The sequence below is a fragment of the Amblyraja radiata genome, chromosome 4 (genome assembly GCF_010909765.2).
Source record: "Amblyraja radiata isolate CabotCenter1 chromosome 4, sAmbRad1.1.pri, whole genome shotgun sequence".
NCBI lineage: Eukaryota > Metazoa > Chordata > Chondrichthyes > Rajiformes > Rajidae > Amblyraja > Amblyraja radiata.
The window spans coordinates 77,979,612-77,994,798 of record NC_045959.1 but is presented as its reverse complement, the minus strand read 5'-3'; positions in this window follow the sequence as shown (position 1 = coordinate 77,994,798).

Sequence of the window (15,187 nt, the reverse complement as noted above, 5' to 3'; positions counted from 1 at the left end):
CTTTGAGGACGTTAATAGCAGAATAGGCAAAGGAGAGTCAGTGGATGTTGTTTACCTGGATTTTCAGATGGCTTTTGATAAGGTACCGCATGTGAGGCTGCTAAAGAAGATGAGAGTACATGGTATTAGAGGCTGGCTGAAGGGCAGAAGACAAAGAGTGTGAATAAAAGAGGCCTTTTCTGGTTCTCTGCCAGTGACTAGAAGTGTTCTGCAGGGGTTGGTGCTGGGGCCGTTACTCTTTATGTTGTATATCAATCATTTGGATGAGTGAATGTAAGGCTTTGAGGCCAAGTTTGAGGATGATACAAAGATAAGTGGAGGGGCAGATAGTGTAGAGAAAGCAGGGACTCTGCAGAAGGACTTGTTGAGGGGAGTGGGCAGAGAAGCGGCAGATAGAATACAGTGTAGAAAAGTGTTCAGTCATGCATTTTGGTAGTAAGAATAAAGGCCAAGACTATTTTCCAAATGGGGATAAGATTCAGAAATTGGAGGTGAAAAGGGACTTGGGAGTGCTGGTGCAGGATAAAAAAAACGCTAATTTGCAAATTGAATCAGTAGTAAGGAAGGCAAATGCAATGTTAACGTGTATTTCGGGAGGATTAGAATATAAATACAGGGATGTAATGCTGGCATTATGAGGCACTGGTCTGGTCGCATTTGGAGTACAGTGAGTAGTTTTGGGACCCACAGGAAGAATGTGCTGGCCTCGGAGAGGGTCCTGAGGTGATTTTCAAGAATGATCCCGGGAAAGAAATGATGAGCGTTTGATGGCACTTGGCCTGTACCCGCTGGAGTTTAGAAGAACGAGGGGGTCCTCATTGAACTTACCGAATAGTGAAAGGCCTGGATACAGTGGATGTGCAGAGGATGTTTCCGCTAGTTAGAGAGTCTAGAACCAGAGGGCATCACCTCAGAATAACAGGACATACATTTAGAAAGGTGAAGAGGAGGAATTTCTTAAGCCAGAGGGTGCTGAATCTGTGGGATTCTATCTGTGGCATAGGTAGGATTAGGGTTGTGCACGTTAATTCAAGAACCTGATACAAGTAGGAAAGTAGTTGTTTTTGAACCTGGTGCAATGGTACTTCAGACCTCTGCACCTTCTGTTTGACAGTGGCAGCAAGGAGAGTGCAGGGCCTGGATAATGAATAACTTTGACAGGGCAAGACCAAATGTCATTATCAGATCCTATCTCTTATCTTCCTCTGTTCCAGCCACTCTCATGTGTTTCACCATCCCTTCTGATCTTCCCACCTCAGATCCCAAATAAACAGAACTCTGCAGAGGCCTCAGCCTCAAGCTCATATGTCCCAATTTTAATGTGTTCATCAAGCTGCTGCTTGACCTGTTGAGTGTGTCCAACATTTTCTGTTTTTATTTCAGATTTCCAGCAATTATAGTTATTTTGTGGAAGTAACCACTTTATCACCTCTTTGATATACACGCGATTTACTAATATCATGTGAGGAAATATTTAAATTATCAGTTTAATCCAAGAATCTATTGCCTAAAAAGATGCATTATGGTATCTTGCATTTATGTAAATATACTGATTATATATTATGAAGCAGCACCTCTGTGGGCATGACATGGGGAATTACTGTTGGGCATGCTTTCTTCATTCATTATGTATATAATTATTGTGCATAAATAATGAATGTTCCCCCACTCACTGCAAAATATTGATGGAAGGGCAATTTGATTTACGTTCAAATTTTGGCTTACCTTCCATTAAAAAATAGCATCTTGTGGCAATAGACAAAGGCAATAGGTGCAGGAGTAGGCCATTCGGCCCTTCAAGCTAACACCGCCATTCAATGTGATCATGACAGATCATCCACAATTAGTACCCCGTTCCTGCCTTCTCCCCATATCCCCTGACCGCTATTTTTAAGAGCCCTATCTAGCTCTCTCTTGAAAGCATCCAGAGAACCCGTCTCCACCGCCCTCTGAGGCAGAGAATTCCACAGACTCACCACTCTCTGTGAGAAAAAGTGTTTCCTCGTCTCCGTTCTAAATGGCTTACTCCTTATTCTTAAACTGTGGCCCCTGGTTCTGGACTCCCCCAACATCAGGAACATGTTTCCTGCCTCTAGCGTGTCCAAACCCGTAACGATCTTATATGTCTCAATGAGATCCCCTCTCATCCTTCCAAACAAGCCCAGCTGCTCCATTCTCTCAGCATATGACAGTCCCGCCATCCCGGGAATTAACCTTGTAAACCTACACTGCACTCCCTCAATAGCAAGAATGTCCTTCCTCAAATTAGGGGACCAAAACTGCACACATACTCCAGGTGTGGCCTTCGTAAACTGGTCATTTGTAGAGTATTCCATCACGAGTATATAGATCTGCTTTGCAGAGTCCATAATTCAATCATTGGCATGTCAGCAATTTGTTACAGCATGCCATTTGACAATGAAATATAGACAATATAAAATATTTCCATACAAATCATTGAAAGCTAAACGTTAAAAGGACTTAATGTTTTTATCATCATAATTTTGCACATTATGATCAATTTTAAATCACTGCAATAAATTAGAATTGGCTTTCATTCATCATGTTGTGTGACAGTCCTTTTACATTCTACTGAGATGTTGGAATACTTCACAACTGAAGCAGAAAGGAAACACACACTCCAATTACAGTTCAGAAACAGCATTTCATTTAATTCAGCTCTATGCTCAAAATAAGTTACTTGAGTCACTCCAGACTTATGCACATTTCAGCTCAATTATCTTCTACATACTGAAAGATCAGTTGGTTCTACACAGATAGTGTGCCATGTTTAATTCTCACTAATATTCAGAGGTCCAATAAGGAAATTTAGCAATAATAGAACAAACACCATTAATATAGCAGTATTAATCAACACATATGTAGTTTTCAGTGCAATGAAGCAACGATGTGCATTCATAATGAACCGAAACAAGATATGCCAGTATTTTAGTCTTACCTTGCGATAATAACCAATCATATGGGTCAAATCTAATGGCTGTGGCCAAGTTTTCAAAGGAACTGTCTGCATTCAGACATTTGTCTTTAATTGAATTGCATAGACCTGCATTAAGCCCAGAACATGCTGAGCAGATGCCCATTACCATTATACAGGCAGAGGAGTCTTAATCATTTGAATGAAGAGTCCTGGCATGAAGATGAGGTAAAAAAAGGTGTTATACCATCTTCTGTCTATCTATCTATCTTACTAAAAGTCTGTTCTTGACCGGTTTTGGCCATCTGTGCTGCGATTTCCGAGAGAACGCCGCCACCTCCGGCCGTCATTTTGGCCAGCTTGCTCAGAGCCCCCCTCCGCCGCATGTGTGCCGAGGATTTTTCCCGTCGATTAAAAATGACAGAGATATTAATGTTTTTACAAAATTCCCCATTCTCTCTGCTGCCCCCGCTGGCGGCAGGGGGGAGGGACTATAAAACCAGGAAGTGGTGTGCCACACAGTCTCTTCAAGATGGAGGAAGGCAGAGGGTCACGTTTCTCTGAGCTGTGAATAACACTGAACACATGTCTACTCAAATGTAAGTGCCTTTAGTGGTTCTAAAATGCTTGCAATAAATGTTTATTGGTTCTAAAGCTTGCAAAAAGTGTCTCTATTGGTTCTAAAGCTTGCAAAAAGTGTCTATTGGTTCTAAAGATTGCAAAAAAAAATGACTATTGGTTCTAAAGCTTGCAAAAAAAATGACTATTCGTTCTAAAGCTTGCAAAAAATGTCTATTGGTTCTAAAGCTTGCAAAATAAATGTCTATTGGTTCTAAAATGGTTCATACTAGCGCTCCAGAAAGCCCCTCCCCCCTTTCCCCTATCCTCCCCCCCTTTCCCCTATCCTCCCCCCCTTTCCCCTATCCTCCCCCCCTTCCCCTATGCCCCCCCCTTCCCCTATCCCCCCCCTTTCCCTATCCCCCCCCTGGTTGGCTTGGCTTGGGTGTGTCTTGAAATTGAAAGGCACTACTTACTGCAAATGGTGGCTTGGTTTCTTTGGCTTGAAGTTGAAAGGCACTATTTACTGCAAATGGTGGCTTGGTTGCTTTGGCTTGAAGTTGAAAGGCACTACTTACTGAAAATGGTGGCTTGGGTGTGGCTTGAAGTTGAAATACACCACTTACTGCAAATGGTGGCATGAAGTTGAAAGGCACTACTTACTGCAAATGGTGGATTGGTTGCTTTGGCTTGAAGTTGAAAGGCACTACTTACTGCAAATGGTGGCTTGAAGTTGAAAGGCACTACTTACTGCAAATTGTGGCTTGAAGTTGAAAGGCACCACTTACTGCAAATTGTGGCTTGAAGTTGAAAGGCACTACTTACTGCAAATTGGTGGCATGAAGTTTGAAAGGCACTACTTACTGCAAATGGTGGCTTGGGCATGGCTTGAAGTTGAAAGGCACTACTAACTGCAAATGGGGGGCGTGGGTGCATTGGCTTGAAGTTGAAAAAGCACTACTTACTGCAAATGGTGGCTTGAAGTTGAAAGGCACTACTTACTGCAAATGGTGGCTTGAAGTTGAAAGGCACTATTACTGCAAATGGCGGCTTGGTTGCTTTGGCTTGAAGTTGAAAGGCACTATTACTGCAAATGGTGGCTTCGTTGCTTTGGCTTGAAGTTGAAAGGCACTACTTACTGCAAATGGTGGCTTGGGTGTGGCTTGAAGTTGAAAGGCACTAACTGCAAATGGGGGGGGGGGGTGGGTGCATTGGCTTGAAGTTGAAAGGCACTACTTACTGCAAATTGTGGCTTGAAGTTGAAAGGCACTACTTACTGCAAATTGTGGCTTGAAGTTGAAAGGCACTACTTACTGCAAATTGTGGCTTGAAGTTGAAAGGCACTACTTACTGCAAATGGTGGCATGAAGTTGAAAGGCACTACTTACTGCAAATGGTAGCTTGGGCGTGGCTTGAAGTTGAAAGGCACTACTAACTGCAAATGGTGGCTTGGGCGTGGCTTGAAGTTGAAAGGCATTACTAACTGCAAATGGGGGGCGTGGGTGCATTGGCTTGAAGTTGAAAAGCACTACTTACTGCAAATGGTGGCTTGAAGTTGAAAGGCACTACTTACTGCAAATGGTGGCATGAAGTTGAAAGGCACTACTTACTGCAAATGGTGGCTTGGGAGCTTTGGTTTGAAGTTGAAAGGCACTATTACTGCAAATGGTGGCTTGGTTGCTTTGGCTTGAAGTTGAAAGGCACTATTACTGCAAATGGTGGCTTGGTTGCTTTGGCTTGAAGTTGAAAGGCACTACTTACTGCAAATGGTGGCTTCGGTGTGGCTTGAAGTTGAAAGACACCACTGCAAATGGTGGCTTGGGAGCTTTGAAGTTGAAAGGCACTACTTACTGTAAATGATGGCTTGGGTGTGGCTTGAAGTTGAAAGACACCACTTACTGCAAATGATGGCTTGGGTGTGGCTTGGGTGTGGCTTGAAGTTGAAAGACACCACTTACTGCAAATGGTGGCATGAAGTTGAAAGGCACTATTACTGCAAATGGTGGCTTGGGAGCTTTGGCTTGAAGTTGAAAGGCACTACTTACTGCAAATGGTGGCTTGGGTGTGGCTTGAAGTTGAAAGGCACTAACTGCAAATGGGTGGGGGGGTGGGTGCATTGGCTTGAAGTTGAAAGGCACTACTTACTGCAAATTGTGGCTTGAAGTTGAAAGGCACCACTTACTGCAAATTGTGGCTTGAAGTTGAAAGGCACTACTTACTGCAAATGGTGGCATGAAGTTGAAAGGCACTACTTACTGCAAATGGTGGCTTGGGCATGGCTTGAAGTTGAAAGGCACTACTAACTGCAAATGGGGGGCGTGGGTGCATTGGCTTGAAGTTGAAAAGCACTACTTACTGCAAATGGTGGCTTGAAGTTGAAAGGCACTACTTACTGCAAATGGTGGCTTGAAGTTGAAAGGCACTATTACTGCAAATGGCGGCTTGGTTGCTTTGGCTTGAAGTTGAAAGGCACTATTACTGCAAATGGTGGCTTCGTTGCTTTGGCTTGAAGTTGAAAGGCACTACTTACTGCAAATGGTGGCTTGGGTGTGGCTTGAAGTTGAAAGGCACTAACTGCAAATGGGGGGGGGGGGGGGGGGGTGCATTGGCTTGAAGTTGAAAGGCACTACTTACTGCAAATTGTGGCTTGAAGTTGAAAGGCACTACTTACTGCAAATTGTGGCTTGAAGTTGAAAGGCACTACTTACTGCAAATTGTGGCTTGAAGTTGAAAGGCACTACTTACTGCAAATGGTGGCATGAAGTTGAAAGGCACTACTTACTGCAAATGGTGGCTTGGGCGTGGCTTGAAGTTGAAAGGCACTACTAACTGCAAATGGTGGCTTGGGCGTGGCTTGAAGTTGAAAGGCACTACTAACTGCAAATGGTGGCTTGGGCGTGGCTTGAAGTTGAAAGGCATTACTAACTGCAAATGGGGGGCGTGGGTGCATTGGCTTGAAGTTGAAAAGCACTACTTACTGCAAATGGTGGCTTGAAGTTGAAAGGCACTACTTACTGCAAATGGTGGCATGAAGTTGAAAGGCACTACTTACTGCAAATGGTGGCTTGGGCGTGGCTTGAAGTTGAAAGGCACTATTACTGCAAATGGTGGCTTGGTTGCTTTGGCTTGAAGTTGAAAGGCACTAACTGCAAATGGGGGGGGGGGTGGGTGCATTGGCTTGAAGTTGAAAGGCACTACTTACTGCAAATTGTGGCTTGAAGTTGAAAGGCACTACTTACTGCAAATTGTGGCTTGAAGTTGAAAGGCACTACTTACTGCAAATTGTGGCTTGAAGTTGAAAGGCACTACTTACTGCAAATGGTGGCATGAAGTTGAAAGGCACTACTTACTGCAAATGGTGGCTTGGGCGTGGCTTGAAGTTGAAAGGCACTACTAACTGCAAATGGTGGCTTGGGCGTGGCTTGAAGTTGAAAGGCATTACTAACTGCAAATGGGGGGCGTGGGTGCATTGGCTTGAAGTTGAAAAGCACTACTTACTGCAAATGGTGGCTTGAAGTTGAAAGGCACTACTTACTGCAAATGGTGGCATGAAGTTGAAAGGCACTACTTACTGCAAATGGTGGCTTGGGAGCTTTGGTTTGAAGTTGAAAGGCACTATTACTGCAAATGGTGGCTTGATTGCTTTGGCTTGAAGTTGAAAGGCACTATTACTGCAAATGGTGGCTTGGTTGCTTTGGCTTGAAGTTGAAAGGCACTACTTACTGCAAATGGTGGCTTCGGTGTGGCATGGGTGTGGCTTGAAGTTGAAAGACACCACTGCAAATGGTGGCTTGGGAGCTTTGAAGTTGAAAGGCACTACTTACTGTAAATGATGGCTTGGGTGTGGCTTGAAGTTGAAAGACACCACTTACTGCAAATGATGGCTTGGGTGTGGCTTGGGTGTGGCTTGAAGTTGAAAGACACCACTTACTGCAAATGGTGGCATGAAGTTGAAAGGCACTATTACTGTAAATGGTGGCTTGGGAGCTTTGACTTGAAGTTGAAAGGCACTATTTACTGCAAATGGAGGCTTTGGAGCTTTGGCTTGGTTGAAAGGCACTATTACTGCGAATGGTGGCTTGGTTGTTTTGGCTTGAAGTTGAAAGGCACTACTTACTGCAAATGGTGGCTTGGGTGTGGCTTGGATGTGGCATGAAGTTGAAATGCACTGCTTACTGCAAATGGTGGCTTGGGTGCTTTGGCTTGAAGTTAAAAGGCACTACTGTAAATGCACTTACTTCCTGTTTGCACTGTATATTGATTTTAGAAAAACGCTACCACTTACGGCTGTGATTTTTGACAATCTTACTCAGTCCCCCTCCGCTGAGCAGGTGCAGAGAATTCTTCCCATCAATGAAAAATAAAAGTGTTATTAGTTTTTTTTTAAATGTTGAGAATCTCTCTCCTGTCAATCACTCCATGAAAGCCACACCTTTTCCGGTGGGGGGGGGGAGGGGTTATAAAACCCGGAAATGTGGTTGTGGCTCAGTCTCCGCAAGATGGAGGAGGGAGAGGTCATGACTCGCTGTCTTTAGTGGCTTTGCACCCTACTTCAAATGGTATGAAACTGCACTTGAATTTGGTGGCCTTGCACCCTGCTAGAAGTGGTAAGAAACTGCACTTGAATTTGGTGGCCTTATACCCTGCTTAAAATAGAATTTCAAGGATTAGTCGTGAGTCAACTACCAGCCCACCAGCCGTGAGTGAGTGAGTTGCCAGCACAACAGGTTTGATTGACTGAGACGCCAGCCCAAGAATCCATTTGGCGCACAATTTGCATACTAGCCCTCTGGAAACCAGTCCCTTCAGCCCACAACACCCACACTAGCGCTCCAGAAAGCCCCCCCCCCCAACTGGCCACCAATATTAGAATTGGTGGAGAGGTGGAATATTGCGTTGGATGACCAGCCCTCCTGTGTGATGCTGGGACCCATCACCATTGGTTGATTCGTCACCAACAACCAAGAAACTGAATACCGTGCACAGGTCAACCAAGCAGTGACCTGGTGCACAGACCATGATCTCTTACTCAACTCATCAAAAACAAAAGAACTCATCATCGACCTAAGACGCCAGCCATCCCCCAAAACTCCTGTGCTCATTAAAGGTGAATCCATCTTCATCACTGACACATTCAAACTCCTTGGAACCCACATCAGCAACAACCTCAAATGGAGGACAAACGCAGACCACATCTATGGAAAAGCCCAGCAAAGACTTTTCCATCTCCGACAGCTAAGGAAGTTCAGAGTAAGGTCTCATCTCATGCTCCGCTTCTATACAGCCATCATCGAAAGCATCCTCACTTCATCCATCACAGTCTGGTTCGGCAGTCTCGACTCACTCTCCCGGAAGAAATTACAGCGCATCATAAACAGAGCATCCAAAATTATTGGCTTACCCCTACCATCCCTTGAATCACTTTACCACAAACGGACACTTCACAAAGCCCGCAAGATCATCTCTGACCCCACTCACCCTGCACACTATGCCTTTCAGCTACTGCCCTCTGGGAGGCGTTACAGGTCAATTGCCTCCAAAACAAACCGCTACAAAAACAGTTTCATTCCCACTGCAATTAACTTTTTAAACTCTGTACGGTGAGGAAATACGAATAAGCATGGCCCTTATGTATTATGAAATGTGTCTGTTTGTATGTATATCTATGTTACAAGTTTAATGTTTGATGAAATGTTGGAACCTGTACCGAGCTGTACTGAAAACAAATTCCACCAGCCTGGCTGTGTTGTCATTAAAATACAATACAATACAGTACAATACAAAAACGGGTCCCACTTAGTCTAGTATACTTATAAAGCTCTCATCTTGTCCTCTTCCGGTTTGTGTTGTTTTAAAATTTGCACAAAAAAGGAACTCGATAACGCTACGATTTTTCGCCAACTGACTCGCCATACTCCTGTGCTGCAAGTGCATCAAGTTTTATTCCGATCGGTGAAATATTACAAAAATTATTTGTCTGCCATTTTCCGGGACGGCGACGCCCCTTCCGGCACCCTCTGTCAATCACTTGTGGAGAGAATAAAGCTGAAGGAGCGGAGTGAGCAGAGTGGACGCAGGCTCGGGTTGTGTGTGCGGGGGAGGGGAGGTGTGGGGGGGGGAGGTGTGGGGGAGGGGAGGGTGTGTGGGAGGGGAGGGTGTGTGGGGGAGGGGAGGGTGTGTGGGGGAGGGGAGGTCTGGGGAGGGGAGGTCTGGGGGAGGGTGGGGATGGGGAGGTGTGGGGGAGAGGAGGGTGGGGGAGGGGTGGGGAAAAGGAGGTGTGGGGGAGGGTGGGGGTGGGGAGGTGTGGGGGAGAGGAGTGTGGGGGAGGGGTGGGGGAAAGGAGGTGTGGGGGATGCGTACGCAGGCGGGGGCTGTGTTCCACTGAGCAGGGGTGGTGGCCACCATGGCGAGCCAGGTGCCGATGAGTGCAGCTGGGGCCAGGAGCTGCTGAGTGTGAGAGGGGCGCCGGGGACGGGAGGCGCCGGGGACGGGAGGCGCCGGGGACGGGAGGCGCCGGGGACGGGAGGCGCCGGGGACGGGAGGCGCCGGGGATGGGAGGTGTCGGGGATAGGAAGAGCCGGGGACGGGAGGCACATACACACCCTCCCCTACCCCCATGGGTGAGTGGTGGAATATTGCAATGGGGGAACAGGTTGCATTGGGGGAACGGGTGAGTGGTGGAATATTGCGTTGGTGAATGGGTTGCGTTGTGGGACCAGGCCTCCCGTGTGACTGGGACCCAACAGGTCCTACAGTCTAGTGTTAAAATCAACTAGACTAAGTGGGACCCGTTGGGTCCCAGCATCACACGGGAGGACTGGTCCCCCAATGCAATATTCCGCCTCTCCACCAATTCCAATATTGTTGGCCAGTGGGGGCGGGGCTTTCTGGAGCGCTAGTATGGGTGTTGTGGGCTGAAAGGACTGGTTTCCAGAGGGCTAGTATGGACATTATGGGCCAAATGGATTATTGTGCTGGCAGCTCAGTCATTCAAGCCTGTTGTGCTGGCAGCTCACTCACTCACGGCTGGTGGGCTGGCAGTTGATTCACAGCTATTCCACTGAAATTCCATTTCAAGCAGGGTGCAAGGCCACCAAATTCAAGTGCAGTTTCCTACCACTTCAAGCAGGTACAAGGCCACCAAATTCAAATGCAGTTTCCTACCACTTCAAGCAGGGTACAAGGCCACCAAATTCAAATGCAGTTTCATACCATTTCAAGCAGGGTGCAAAGTCACTAAAGACAGCGAGTTGTGACCTCTCCCTCCTCCATCTTGCAGAGACAGAGCCACGCCCACACATCTGGGTTTTATAGTCCCTCTCCCCCCCTCCTACGAGAAGGGGTGTGGCCTTCATGGCGTGATTGACAGGAGAGAGAATCTCAACATTTTTTAAACACTAATAATTCTTTTATTTTTCATCCTTGGCACCTGATGAGTGGAGGGGTACTGAGTAAGATGGCCAAAAATAACAGCCGTACGTGGTAGCGTTTTTTCTAAAATCAATATAAAGCGAAGTGGTCAAGATTAGGCTTTTAATTATATAGAAGGCAAGGCAACTTTAATTAGGCAAGGCAACTTTAATTAGGCAAGGCAACTTTAATTAGGCAACACAGCTTTAGCATTTCCAAACCAAAGGCAACACAGCTTTAGCATTTCCAAACCAAAGGCAACACAGTTTTAGCATTTACAAACTATATTTTCAAACCACATTTAGGGCACTGACAGTTCAGTAAAACCACTCACAGTTTAGTAGACAGGTGTTCAGTGTTATTCACAGCTTAGAATGAGAGACGTGATCCTCTTGCTTCCCCCATCTTGCAGAGACTGACTGAGGCACTCAACACTTCCGGGTTTTATCGTCCCTCCGGAAGGGGCGTGGCCTTCAATAGAGAGAATCTCAACATTTTTTAAACATAAATAACGCTTTTATGTTTCATCGATGGGAAAAATCCTCTTGTCCTGCACAGCGGAGGGGGACTCTGAGTAAGATGGCCAAAAAATCACAGCCGTAAGTGGCAGCGTATTTTCTAAAATCAATATACAGAACAGGAAGTGGTCAAGATCAGACTTTTAGTAATATAGATTAACAAAATACAGGTTGATCTGGTACAATGACTGTTTCCATAACATAAATTGGATATAATACAAGTGATCACTATTTGTATTACGCGGGCTGTATTATAACTATTTTGAATGGGATCTAGAGAAGGACTTAAATGTTGTAGGAAAGAACTGCAGATGCTGTTTAAATCGAAGGTAGACACAAAATGCTGGAGTAATTCAACGGGACAGGCAGCATCTCTGGAGAGAAGGAATGTGTGACATTTTGGGTCAAGACCCTTCTTCAGAATTTAAACGTTACTTTGTAAATTGACAAGCAGAAAAAAGACTGTCTTGCTTTTAAACAGAGTAGGTGAAAAAACACTTCCATGGTACCACCCTGCAGTCAGCAGACACCATTTTCTCTTAAGAACACGACTGCTACTTTAACTGTGGGCAGTCATTAAAATTGATATGCAATTACCTCTATGGACACTTGTGCAAGGATATTATATTATACAATGCAACACACAGATTATTATTCTTAGCTTGTAATAACAAAAGTTAACTTAATGTGATTTAAAAGACCTATATTTCCAAATATCGTGCAGGAAAACTAACTGTTATTGTCTAAAACCTTCTAGCGTCTAAGTTCCTTCCATTCATAGAAACATAGAAAATAGGTGCAGGACTCCAGCATCTTTCCCACCACCGAAGTCAGGCTAACTGGTCTGTAATTCTCAGTTTTCTCTCTCGCTCCTTTCTTTAAAAGTGGGATAATATTAGCTATCCTCCAATCCACAGGAACTGATCCTGAATCTATTGAACATTGGAAAATGATCACCAATTTCTAGAGCCACCTCCCTGAGGACCCTGGGATGCAGACCATCAGGCCCAGGGGATTTATCATCCTTCAATCCCATTAGCCTACCCAATACTATTTCACACCTAATGAAATTTTCTTTCAATTCCTCTACCCCCTTAGATCCTCTGTCCTCCAGTACATCTGGGAGATTGTTTGAGTCTTCCTTAGTGAAGGCAGATCCGAAGTACCTGTTCAACTCTTCTGCCATTTCCTTGTCACCCATAATAATTTCACCCGCATCTGCCTTCAAGGAACCCACATTTGACTTTGCTCCTCTTTTTCCCTTAACATATCTAAAGAAGCTTTTACTGTCCTTCCTTATATTCCTGGCCAGCTTCCCCTCGTACATCTTTTCAGCCCGTATTGCCCGTTTTGTTTCCTTCTGTTGTCCTATGAAAGTTTCCCACTCCTCTGGCTTCTGGCTACTCTTTGCTGTGTTGTACATCTTTTCTTTTGGTTTTATTCTATTCCTAACTTCTCTTGTCAGCCACGGTTGCCTCCTACTCCCCTTAGAATCTTTCTTCCTTTTTGGAATGAAATGATCCTGCGTCTTCCGGATTTTGCCCAGAAATTTCTGCCATTGCTGTTCCACCATCATTCCTGCTAGGATCCCTTTCCAGTCTACCTTGGCCAGCTCATCTCTCATGCCTTCATAGTCCCCTTTGTTCATCACTGACCTTCTCCTTCTCAAATTGCAGATTAAAACTAATCATATTATGATTCCTACCTCCAAGCGGTTCCTTTACCTCGAGTTGGCACAATTGTTTTAATAATACAGGTGCACAACCTTTTATCCGAAGATCCAAATAACGAAAACCTCCGAATAGCGGCCATTTTTTCGGTCCTTGAAGAAAGGTCCTTGAAAACGTTCACCGAGGGCGGCCCGCAGAGGTGACAGCGGAACCTCCGGTCGGTCCTCGAAGAAAGGGGAACTAAATCCCCATTCATAAAAGAGAAGGTGAGGGTATATTGCGCGGGAAGGTTAATAATTGACAATATGCTGCTGCCTGCCCGCTGAGTTAAAAAGTTCCCACGGTAGACTCACGATACACAGTGTATCGTGAGTCATGCGTGGGAACTTTTTAACTCAGCGCGCAGGCAGCAGCAGATTGTCGCTCCCTTCAGTTTCACCCCACCTACACCCACCCCTCTGCTTCCCAGCCATGTGTGTGACCCCTTCCCTCCCCTCTCCAGCTCCCCGCCCATTGCACCGGCGCGGGGGCTTTGCACTGTCTTCGCGTCGGCGATTCCAGCAGGTCAGTGCCAGTCACCGGAGACGTCAGGACCAATTGGACATCGACCACCAGGCCCACCGCAAGCACGGAGATCCCAGAGAACCACAGCCAGCAGCAGCCTAGCCCCGCTCCAACTACAGAGGAAAACTGCAAACTGGCCGGAGACGTCAGGACCACCAGAAGCCGTTCCCCGAGCTGCGCCCCCTCATCGGGACACCGGCCCCCAGGCCCATTGCAAGCACGGAGATCCCAGAGACCCACAGCCAACAGCAGCCCAGCCCAGCCCCGTTCCAACCAAAGATCTTTGGTTCCAACTACAGAGGAACCTGGGTTGCGGATGACGGGGCGCAGCTCGGGACGTCGTAGGGGCCCATCGGGGAGCGGGTTCCTGTTGGTCCTGACGTCTCCGGCCACCTGCCATCCTCCGGGAACTGTACCGCCCTTGCAGGAGAGTGGGGTTCTTTGCAGTTGCAGAGGGAGGGGGCAAGGGCGGTACAGTTCCCAGTCTCAGCTCCAGTCCAGGGGGGTGGCCGGAGACGTCAGGACCAACGGGACACCGACCCCCAGGCCCACTGCAAGCACGGAGATCCCAGAGACCCACAGCCAGCAGCAACTCCAGCCCAGCCCCGCTCCAACTCCAGAGGAACACGTAGGGGAAGAAGCTGATGGTGTGCAAGGTACGTCTTGTTCTTGGGGTGGCGGATGAGGGGGCGCAGCTCGGGCTGTGGGCAAACTGCCACTTGTCGCCGTAGCGGCCCATCGGGGAGCGGATTCCTCTGGAATTGGAGGGGGAGGGGGTATTGTGCTGTTTGATCGCCCCCTGCTATCCCAGGGACAGGGAGACACAGCGGCTTTTTAGACTGGTGGGCAATCACTTCCAAAGTTCTGCCCACACCTCTCCTGCACTGCATTTCATACAAACATTTATTCTGCAAGAAAAAACTACATTGAAGACACAAACTCGCGACCGAGTAACTGCCAGGATCGAGGCGCAAACTCGCGACCTAGCTCGGGGATTCTTGAATCCCCGAGCTAGGCCGCCTAAGGGCATGTAGCCCCGCTAGGGTGACATGAGTGCGAGAGGTGATTCAATGCTGCGGGCACATTTACAAATTCAGGAATTCATTCAACACACTGCATTTCATACAGACATTTATTCTGCAAGAAAAAACGACATTGAAGACTCAAACTCGTGACCGAGTAACTGCCGGGATCAAGGCGCAAACTCGCGACCTTGCGGATATGAGCCGAGCACTCTACCACTGAGCCCGCCATTAAAATCTACGCTAAAAAATTTCCATTCCGAAGACCGACAAATTCTGAATTACGAAAAGTGTCTGGTCCAAAGGCTTTCGGATAAAAGGTTGTGCACCTGTACTATTTAATGCTGAATACTATTTTCTATTATATGCAGCTATCGCATTGAAGCAGATCTACCTGTAAGTTGTGAGAAACACCTCCACGAGAAGCCAAATTCTGATGGTCTTCCTAGGTTTAACAAAAGATAACACCTAATTTTCCAATTTAGGAACTTTCAGAAGTTGTATAAGTGC